Here is an 8,900-nt window from a genome sequence, read left to right as displayed (position 1 = left end):
TAGACAGTACAGCCGTTGTTTTTTGTCTCTCAGTGTTACATTTTGACTAACTTGCTAACCATTAAGACAATCCCAATGATGAAGCCATACATATTAGCTAAATGGCTGCTGCACTTTAGCTTAACATTCAAACAATGTTCCTGGACTGTGGTTAGCTAATAATGCATTATAATTAATAAACTTTACAAAAAGCCTCTTGTCAGCATGGCTTTGATGGTGTTTTCCTAAAGCGTCAAAATTACAGCTCTTAGGAGTTTTCTGTTGCATCCGATGAATGGTTGACACACACGCTTCCTCCTCTTCAAAATGAGCTTGGCGTACTAATGTAGCAAACATCGGCCATGTGGTCCCATTATCGTTTTTTGCGCTGATCCATTATGGGTTTTTCTGCCCCACTTCATGCTGCTTTTCATTATTCCCTTCAAACTGGAAACGCTCTTGTAACAAAATGCCTGCGGAATAAGAGAGAGAGAGAGAACAATAATGAAGCAGAAATACTGTGATGATGATTTGGGATCTTATTATTTGAAAACAGTTGCCTACTTTTGGAAGAAGAAGAAGAAGAAGAAGAAGAAGAATCTACATTTATATCCCACCATTCCTCCCAAAGGTACCTACTTAAAAGGCTTGTCAGAAGAGGAAGGCCTTCAGTAGGTATCAAAAAGACAGCATGTCCAATATTTAAGAGGAGGGAATTCCAAAGTCTCTGTGCCACAGTACTAAAGGTCCACTTCCTATGTGGAGCAGACCTCCTAATAAGATGGTATCTGCAGGAGGCCCTCACTTGCAGAGCGCAGTCATCAACTGGGTATAACAAGCAGGGCTGTGAAGTCGGAGTCGTGGCATCAGAGTCGGAAGCAATTTTGGGTGGAGTCGGAGTCGGTAGAAATGTACTGACTCCGACTTCAAAATACAATTAATATTTTAATATTAATATTAATTTATTAATATCAATACATTAATATACATTTGCCATTTATGAAGGAGTCAGAGTCAGACAGTAGAAAAATTAATATACATTTGCCATTTATGAAGGAGTTGGACAGTAGAAAAATAGAGGAGTCAGAGTCAAAGGTTTGACATACCGATTCCACAGCCCTGATAACAAGGGGGGAGATGATCTTTCAAATATCCTGGTCCAAAGCTTCATAGGGCTTTGTACACCAAAACCAGAACCTTGAACTTGGCCAGGTATCTAATTGACAGAACAAGTACCCTCATTCCCCTTACAGCTTACTATAGTTGAGGGGGGTTGCACTTCTTTTACCTAACAAAAATAAACATTACTTTTCATTCAAATCCCTTCTCAAACCTCACTCCATCCCATCCTTAACCCTCCCCATCAGAAACATTGTTAGGGAGTAGCCTAGGTGGTTCTCAAGCCCAAATCTCCTGCCCCTTCCCCCCTTTCAGAAAGCATTTTAAAAACTTTGCATACAACAGAGGTGGGAGACCTTTTGGCCCAGTGGACCAGATTTTCATCTCTCCTCCTGGCCAACTTTGACATGTAAGTGGGGCCACTCACCTGTCAATCATCTAACATCATAATGACATCAGGTCACTGATAGGTGGGGGGTCCCACCCATCTGTCAAAGTTAACCTGCAAGGGGGGGGAGCAGTCTGCTTCGCCAGCACATTCCCCACAATATAGGGAGGATTTCTCTCTGAAAGTTGACCTAAATTTGCATCTCTGTCTATATAAAATAAGAATATGCAAATGTGCAAATTTGTATTAGAGGCTTGTGCCCCAAGTCTTTTTAGGAGCTAGCACCAGGCCTGCCCCCCACCATCTTGATCCCAAACCACTACAAAACCTAAGTACCTGAAACTGCATTTGTGCAAATCTATCTCTTCCAGGAGGAAGCCTGTTGGGGAAATTCTTTATATACAAACAATAAGCAAAATATATTATTTTATAAAGCTATAAAGGCTTATAAAGGTTGATAACATTTTAATAGTGTAGTTTAACATTTAATAAGTTTAGTAGCCAGCCAGAACCCTTTATCTTCTTGGAGCTGTCTTCCCTGACTGCGCTGGTTTGTTTGAAACAGCTTGAACTCTATTAGGTAAGATAACACTGAACATCCTTGTGCTCTCCAAGACGTAGGAAGGATTGCATTAGCTGGAATGCTTAGCTCACAGTGAAAATGTACTTTTATGTGAAGTACTGAACATTGCCAAATTCACCAGAACATGATGCAGAAAGTACAGTACCTGTGCAATGCCTATGCAATACCTGTGCAATGCAGTAATGCCTATGTCATACGGATGTCAAACCTCATGATTGGTAGATGCTAAAGTCTTTGTCCTGAAATGTATAAAAAACCCAGGCAACCAATGCCATGTTGCAGTTCTCCACTCACTAAGAGGGAGACTGACCAAGCGTATGCTTGTCATCCAATAAAGCCTACCTTTTTGCTGCAAGCCTGTGTTCTTCGATTTTACTCAAGGACCCCCAGTCCAACAAACTACAAAATTCCCTGTTCTGCCTTATTGGTCTGTTGCAATAAAAAATAACATGTATGGCACCATCAAGACAATTTGATCTTCCAGAACATTCTGCAGTTGACCTGAAAGTTGCTATTCTCCATCAAAGGAATTTCAAAGGGAGTCTCTAAGGGGTGAAATTAGCTTGTGGAACCTACTTTGATTTCTACTAGAACCAAGATTCCTCCCAACCAGAGCCAGGTGCAAAAGAATATGCGTACATTTGCACTGATTATAGTAAGGAAGGGGGTTGGAGGTTTCCTAGTACGAAAGCATTTTATTAATTATTATTGTCAATGTTATATATTAATTACCTTCCATATGTATGGCTGCATACACACCATACATTTAAAGCACACACTGGAGAGCCAGTGTGGTGTAGTGGTTACAGTTAGATAGTTTGGTAGACAGTGCTGGGAAGGAGTCAGTGGTCGTGGTGCACGTTGGCACCAACGACATGGGGAAATGCAGCCGTGAGGTCCTGGAAGCAAAATTTAGGTTGCTAGGTAGGATGCTGAAAGCCAGGACCTCCAAGGTGGCTTTCTCTGAAATGCTACCGGTTCCACGCGCAGGACCAGCCAGACAGGCCCAGCTTCGCAGTCTCAATGCGTGGATGAGACGATGGTGTCGGGTGGAAGGGTCTGGATTTGTTAGGCACTGGAGAACATTTTGGGACAAGCCGGGCCTGTACAAAAGGGACGGGCTCCACTTGAACCAGAATGGAACCAGACTGCTGGCACTTAAAATTAAAAAGGTGGCAGAGCAGCTTTTAAACTGACTGAGGGGGGAAACCCGACAGGAGCTGAGAAAGGTCCGGTTCGGAATAAACCTCCCCCCTGGGATAAAAACCAAAGAAATGATGAAATTTTAAAAGGGGTAGGCCTAGAAGTAGGCATTGTGAGAGCAGGGGCACAGGATATAAATTCAGAAGAGCAAAATTACCACAGGCCTAACCACAAGTGCCAAAGACACTTGAAGAGAGACACTGCTTACAAGTGCCTGTACGCTAATGCTAGGAGCCTGCGAACCAAGATGGGAGAACTGGAGTGCTTGGTCTTAGAGGAGAGCATTGATATAGAGAGCATAACGGAGACCTGGTGGAATGGAGAAAACCAGTGGGATACGGTTATCCCTGGATATAAACTATATCGGAAGGACAGGGAAGGACGTATTGGTGGCGGAGTCGCTCTATACGTGAAAGAAGGCATTAAATCCAGCAAGCTCGAAACCCCAAAAGAGGCAGACTCCTCCATAGAATCGTTGTGGGTGGTGATACCATGCCCCAGGAGGGACTTAATACTGGGAACGATCTATCGTCCCCCTGATCAAAATGCTCAGGGAGACCTTGAGATGAGATATGAAATTGAGGAAGCATCCAAACTAGGAAAGGTGGTAGTAATGGGTGACTTCAACTACCCGGACATAGACTGGCTGCATATGAGTTCCAGTCATGACAAAGAAGCAAAGTTTCTACATATTCTAAATGACTATTCCCTAGACCAGTTGGTCATGGAACCGACCAGAGGGACGGCAACCCTAGACTTAATCCTCAGTGGGGACCGGGACCTGGTGCAAGATGTAAGTGTTGTTGAACCGATTGGGAGCAGTGACCACAGTGCTATTAAATTAAACATACATGTAACTGGCCAATTGCCAAGAAAATCCAACACGGTCACATTTGACTTCAAAAGAGGAAACTTCACAAAAATGAGGGGATTGGTAAAAAGAAAGCTGAAAAACAAAGTCCAGAGGGTCACATCACTCAAAAATGCTTGGAAGTTGTTTAAAAACACTATATTAGAAGCTCAACTGGAGTGCATACCGCAGATCAGAAAAGGTACCACCAGGGCCAAGAAGATGCCAGCATGGTTAACGAGCAAAGTCAAGGAAGCTCTTAGAGGCAAAAAGTCTTCCTTCAAAAAATGGAAGTCTTGTCCGAATGAAGAAAATAAAAAAGAACACAAACTCTGGCAAAAGAAATGCAAGAAGACAATAAGGGATGCTAAAAAAGAATTTGAGGAGCACATTGCTAAGAACATAAAAACCAACAACAAAAAATTCTATAAATACATTCAAAGCAGGAGACCATCTAGGGAGACGATTGGACCCTTGGATGATAAGGGAGTCAAAGGTGTACTAAAGAACGATAAGGAGATTGCAGAGAAGCTAAATGAATTCTTTGCATCTGTCTTCACAGTGGAAGATATAGGGCAGATCCCTGAACCTGAACTAACATTTGCAGGAAGGGATTCTGAGGAACTGAGACAAATAGTGGTAACGAGAGAGGAAGTTCTAAGCTTAATGGACAATATAAAAACTGACAAATCACCGGGCCCGGATGGCATCCACCCCAGAGTTCTCAAAGAACTCAAAGGTGAAATTGCTGATCTGCTAACTAAAATATGTAACTTGTCCCTTGGGTCCTCCTCCGTGCCTGAGGCCTGGAAAGTGGCCAATGTAACGCCAATCTTCAAAAAGGGATCCAGAGGGGATCCCGGAAATTACAGGCCAGTTAGCTTAACTTCTGTCCCTGGAAAACTGGTAGAAAGTATGATTAAAGCTAGATTAACTAAGCACATAGAAAAACAAGCCTTGCTGAAGCAGAGCCAGCATGGCTTCTGCAAGGGAAAGTCCTGTCTCAGTAACCTATTAGAATTCTTTGAGAGTGTCAACAAGCATATAGATAGAGGTGATCCAGTGGACATAGTGTACTTAGACTTTCAAAAAGCGTTTGACAAGGTACCTCACCAAAGGCTTCTGAGGAAGCTTAGCAGTCATGGAATAAGAGGAGAGGTCCTCTTGTGGATAAGGAATTGGTTAAGAAGCAGAAAGCAGAGAGTAGGAATAAACGGACAGTTCTCCCAATGGAGGGCTGTAGAAAGTGGAGTCCCTCAAGGATCGGTATTGGGACCTGTACTTTTCAACTTGTTCATTAATGACCTAGAATTAGGAGTGAGCAGTGAAGTGGCCAAGTTTGCTGATGACACTAAATTGTTCAGGGTTGTTAAAACAAAAAGGGATTGCGAAGAGTTCCAAAAAGACCTCTCCAAACTGAGTGAATGGGCAGAAAAATGGCAAATGCAATTCAATATAAACAAGTGTAAAATTATGCATATTGGAGCAAAAAATCTGAATTTCACATATACGCTCATGGGGTCTGAACTGGCGGTGACCGACCAGGAGAGAGACCTCGGGGTTGTAGTGGACAGCACGATGAAAATGTCGACCCAGTGTGCGGCAGCTGTGAAAAAGGCAAATTCCATGCTAGCGATAATTAGGAAAGGTATTGAAAATAAAACAGCCGATATCATAATGCCGTTGTATAAATCTATGGTGCGGCCGCATTTGGAATACTGTGTACAGTTCTGGTCGCCTCATCTCAAAAAGGATATTATAGAGTTGGAAAAGGTTCAGAAGAGGGCAACCAGAATGATCAAGGGGATGGAGCGACTCCCTTACGAGGAAAGGTTGCAGCATTTGGGGCTTTTTAGTTTAGAGAAAAGGCGGGTCAGAGGAGACATGATAGAAGTGTATAAAATTATGCATGGCATTGAGAAAGTGGATAGAGAAAAGTTCTTCTCCCTCTCTCATAATACTAGAACTCGTGGACATTCAAAGAAGCTGAATGTTGGAAGATTCAGGACAGACAAAAGGAAGTACTTCTTTACTCAGCGCATAGTTAAACTATGGAATTTGCTCCCACAAGATGCAGTAATGGCCACCAGCTTGGACGGCTTTAAAAGAAGATTAGACAAATTCATGGAGGACAGGGCTATCAATGGCTACTAGCCATGATGGCTGTACTCTGCCACCCTAGTCAGAGGCAGCATGCTTCTGAAAACCAGTTGCCGGAAGCCTCAGGAGGGGAGAGTGTTCTTGCACTTGGGTCCTGCTTGCGGGCTTCCCCCAGGCACCTGGTTGGCCACTGTGAGAACAGGATGCTGGACTAGATGGGCCACTGGCCTGATCCAGCAGGCTCTTCTTATGTTCTTATGTTCTTATGTTCTTATGTTCTCAGTGTTGGACGGGGACCTTGGAGACCAGAGTTCAAATCCCAATCACCTATGAAGCTCACGTTGGGTGTCCTTGGGCTAGCCACTGTCTCTCAGCCTAACCTACCTCACAGGGTGGTTGTGAGGATGAAATCAGGAGGGGGAGAACCATGTTTGTATGCCACCTTGAGCTCCTTGGAGAAAAGGTAGAATATAAATGTAATAGTAAACTATTTTTTTTAAAAAAACCCAAAAATCCCAGGAACTGCAGTTTACCTCTTGCAGAGCTACAGTTCCTAGCACCCTTAGGGAATTATAGTTCCCAGTATTCTTGGCGGGAACGGGAAGTGTTTTAAATATATGAGGTGGTATTCAATGCTAGTCCTACTCAAAGTAGTCCGACTGAAGTTAATAGACATGACTAACAGGGCCATTAATTTCAATGGGTCTACTCTTAGTCGCCATACACACCATGGGTTGTATTCAACTATGTCCCAAGGCAATGTACAAAATGTAATAGCTAAAACACAATTTTTAAAAGTACATAAAATAATAGCCTGTTATCCACTGCAATGCAATTCCACATGTAGGATGGCCACAGAAATAAGTCCCAGGCGTTACCGAAATGTATTTGTGAATCAGATGAAATCTGCTCTAGTTATACACCTGGTCTATATCAAATAAGATCAAGAGAAAAGAACTCTGCATACAACCCTTCAATATTATTGAATCTTGTGACTGAGCAACAAATTATAGATAAGATTTAATTCTTTCAACAAACATAAACTAAACCGAATTAAATTAAGATGAGATACATTACTGGATTTGCAATTCTGTCTGAAGAGTTGAATTACTCTTGCTCAAGGTGAGAGAGGGAAAATGTATTTCTGCATTAATAGGAAATGGATTTTAGAAAATGTGCTGGTTTTTTTTCCTCCAAAGGAACAATCTGTATAAGTAATAATCAGTTCATTTCACCATGTGTTTAAAGAATACTCCACAGTTTTGACCCTGCACACATACAAAAATTAGCTATGCTGTCTACTATAAAAACTAGCAGATTGCAGAGTGGCTGTCACTATTTCCTAAAGGAAGGCTAATCCACCCCCCACAAAGATCAACATATTTGGATATTTGTTTATTTATGAGATTATTCATAAACCACCAACATAAAAAGATAAAGCCAATGCACAATAAAATCATTTAAAATATTATAAAACTGTAAAATCATATGGTAGGATCCAACATAGTGCTTCCTTTAGCGCACAATTCCCACTTGCACGATGAAGCTTCCCCAATCTTCCACTCCTCCCATGCATCCCCCATGCCTTCATGTTCTCCAGAGGGTGGGAGGAAACCCAGAACAGATTTATGGGGTACACAGGGCAGGGAAAGTGAAGGGAAGTTTCATTGCACAGCAAACTTGGGAACTGCTTACCTGTAGGGCTTATGTACATTTGGTCCAGGCATCAGCTTTCCAGGAAGTATCCAGAAGACCTGTGAAAGGTACAAGGGCAAGTGACAGAAGCAAGTATCATTCAGCATCTGTCAAGTGTCGAAATTTAATTTTAGGATATTTTAAAATTAGGTACAAGAACTTCAGTCACAGGTTTTGCTAGCAATTTGCCCTTAATCTCTGCTTAACAGAGCTGTTGTTTACGTAACAGGCAGTTAAAATACTAGTTAAAAGGTTTAACAGAACATTATTGACAAAACACAAACATGGCTTCACACAAGCATTAAAAGAGAGAAGGACAAACACTCAAGCATGCGTACGGAAGGGACAAAAGAGACATTTGTTAACATTTCAAGGTAGCAGAGATAGTGATTGTGACTTGTCAGTCTGGATCCCATATCCCAGCAAATAGTCCAGGGATCCAGGTCCAAGAGAAATCACACAGCCCAAAGCATGTTGTTCTGTCCCATCTTATACATTTCTTTTTCCGTTAATTATTACAATTACTGGAGAAGTGCCTTGCCTGTGTACCCCCACATATACACCATACGTACTGCCTATGACTCAAAGGTTCAAGCAAGTCCCTAGGGGCAGTATTCAACTAAACCCTTGCACTGGCATTGTGGGATTTCCCCCCTTCCCCCATGTGCACCTTGCACTGTTCCCAAATCTGCTCCAGAGGGTTGGGTGAAAACCCCCAGAGCAGATTTAGGGTGAATGTGTGGGGAAGAGAGGGGGAGAATGTCCCATTGCACAATGAGAAATCCTTACAGTAATGGACCGTTCGTCTTGGCACTTCTTTGAATACAATCCTGGATGTAAACCTCACACAGCACATGTCAAACATGGGCATGTGCAGAATTCTTCTTTCTTATATCAAGCCTATTCCCCCTTTCCCATTCTCACATCAGCCCATCCACAAGACTAACCACAAGCTGTGTTTCCTGATCTGACACTGGGCCCCT

Source organism: Rhineura floridana, chromosome 7 (genome assembly GCF_030035675.1).
Source record: "Rhineura floridana isolate rRhiFlo1 chromosome 7, rRhiFlo1.hap2, whole genome shotgun sequence".
Taxonomy (NCBI): domain Eukaryota; kingdom Metazoa; phylum Chordata; class Lepidosauria; order Squamata; family Rhineuridae; genus Rhineura; species Rhineura floridana.
Note: the sequence above shows the minus strand (reverse complement) of the source record.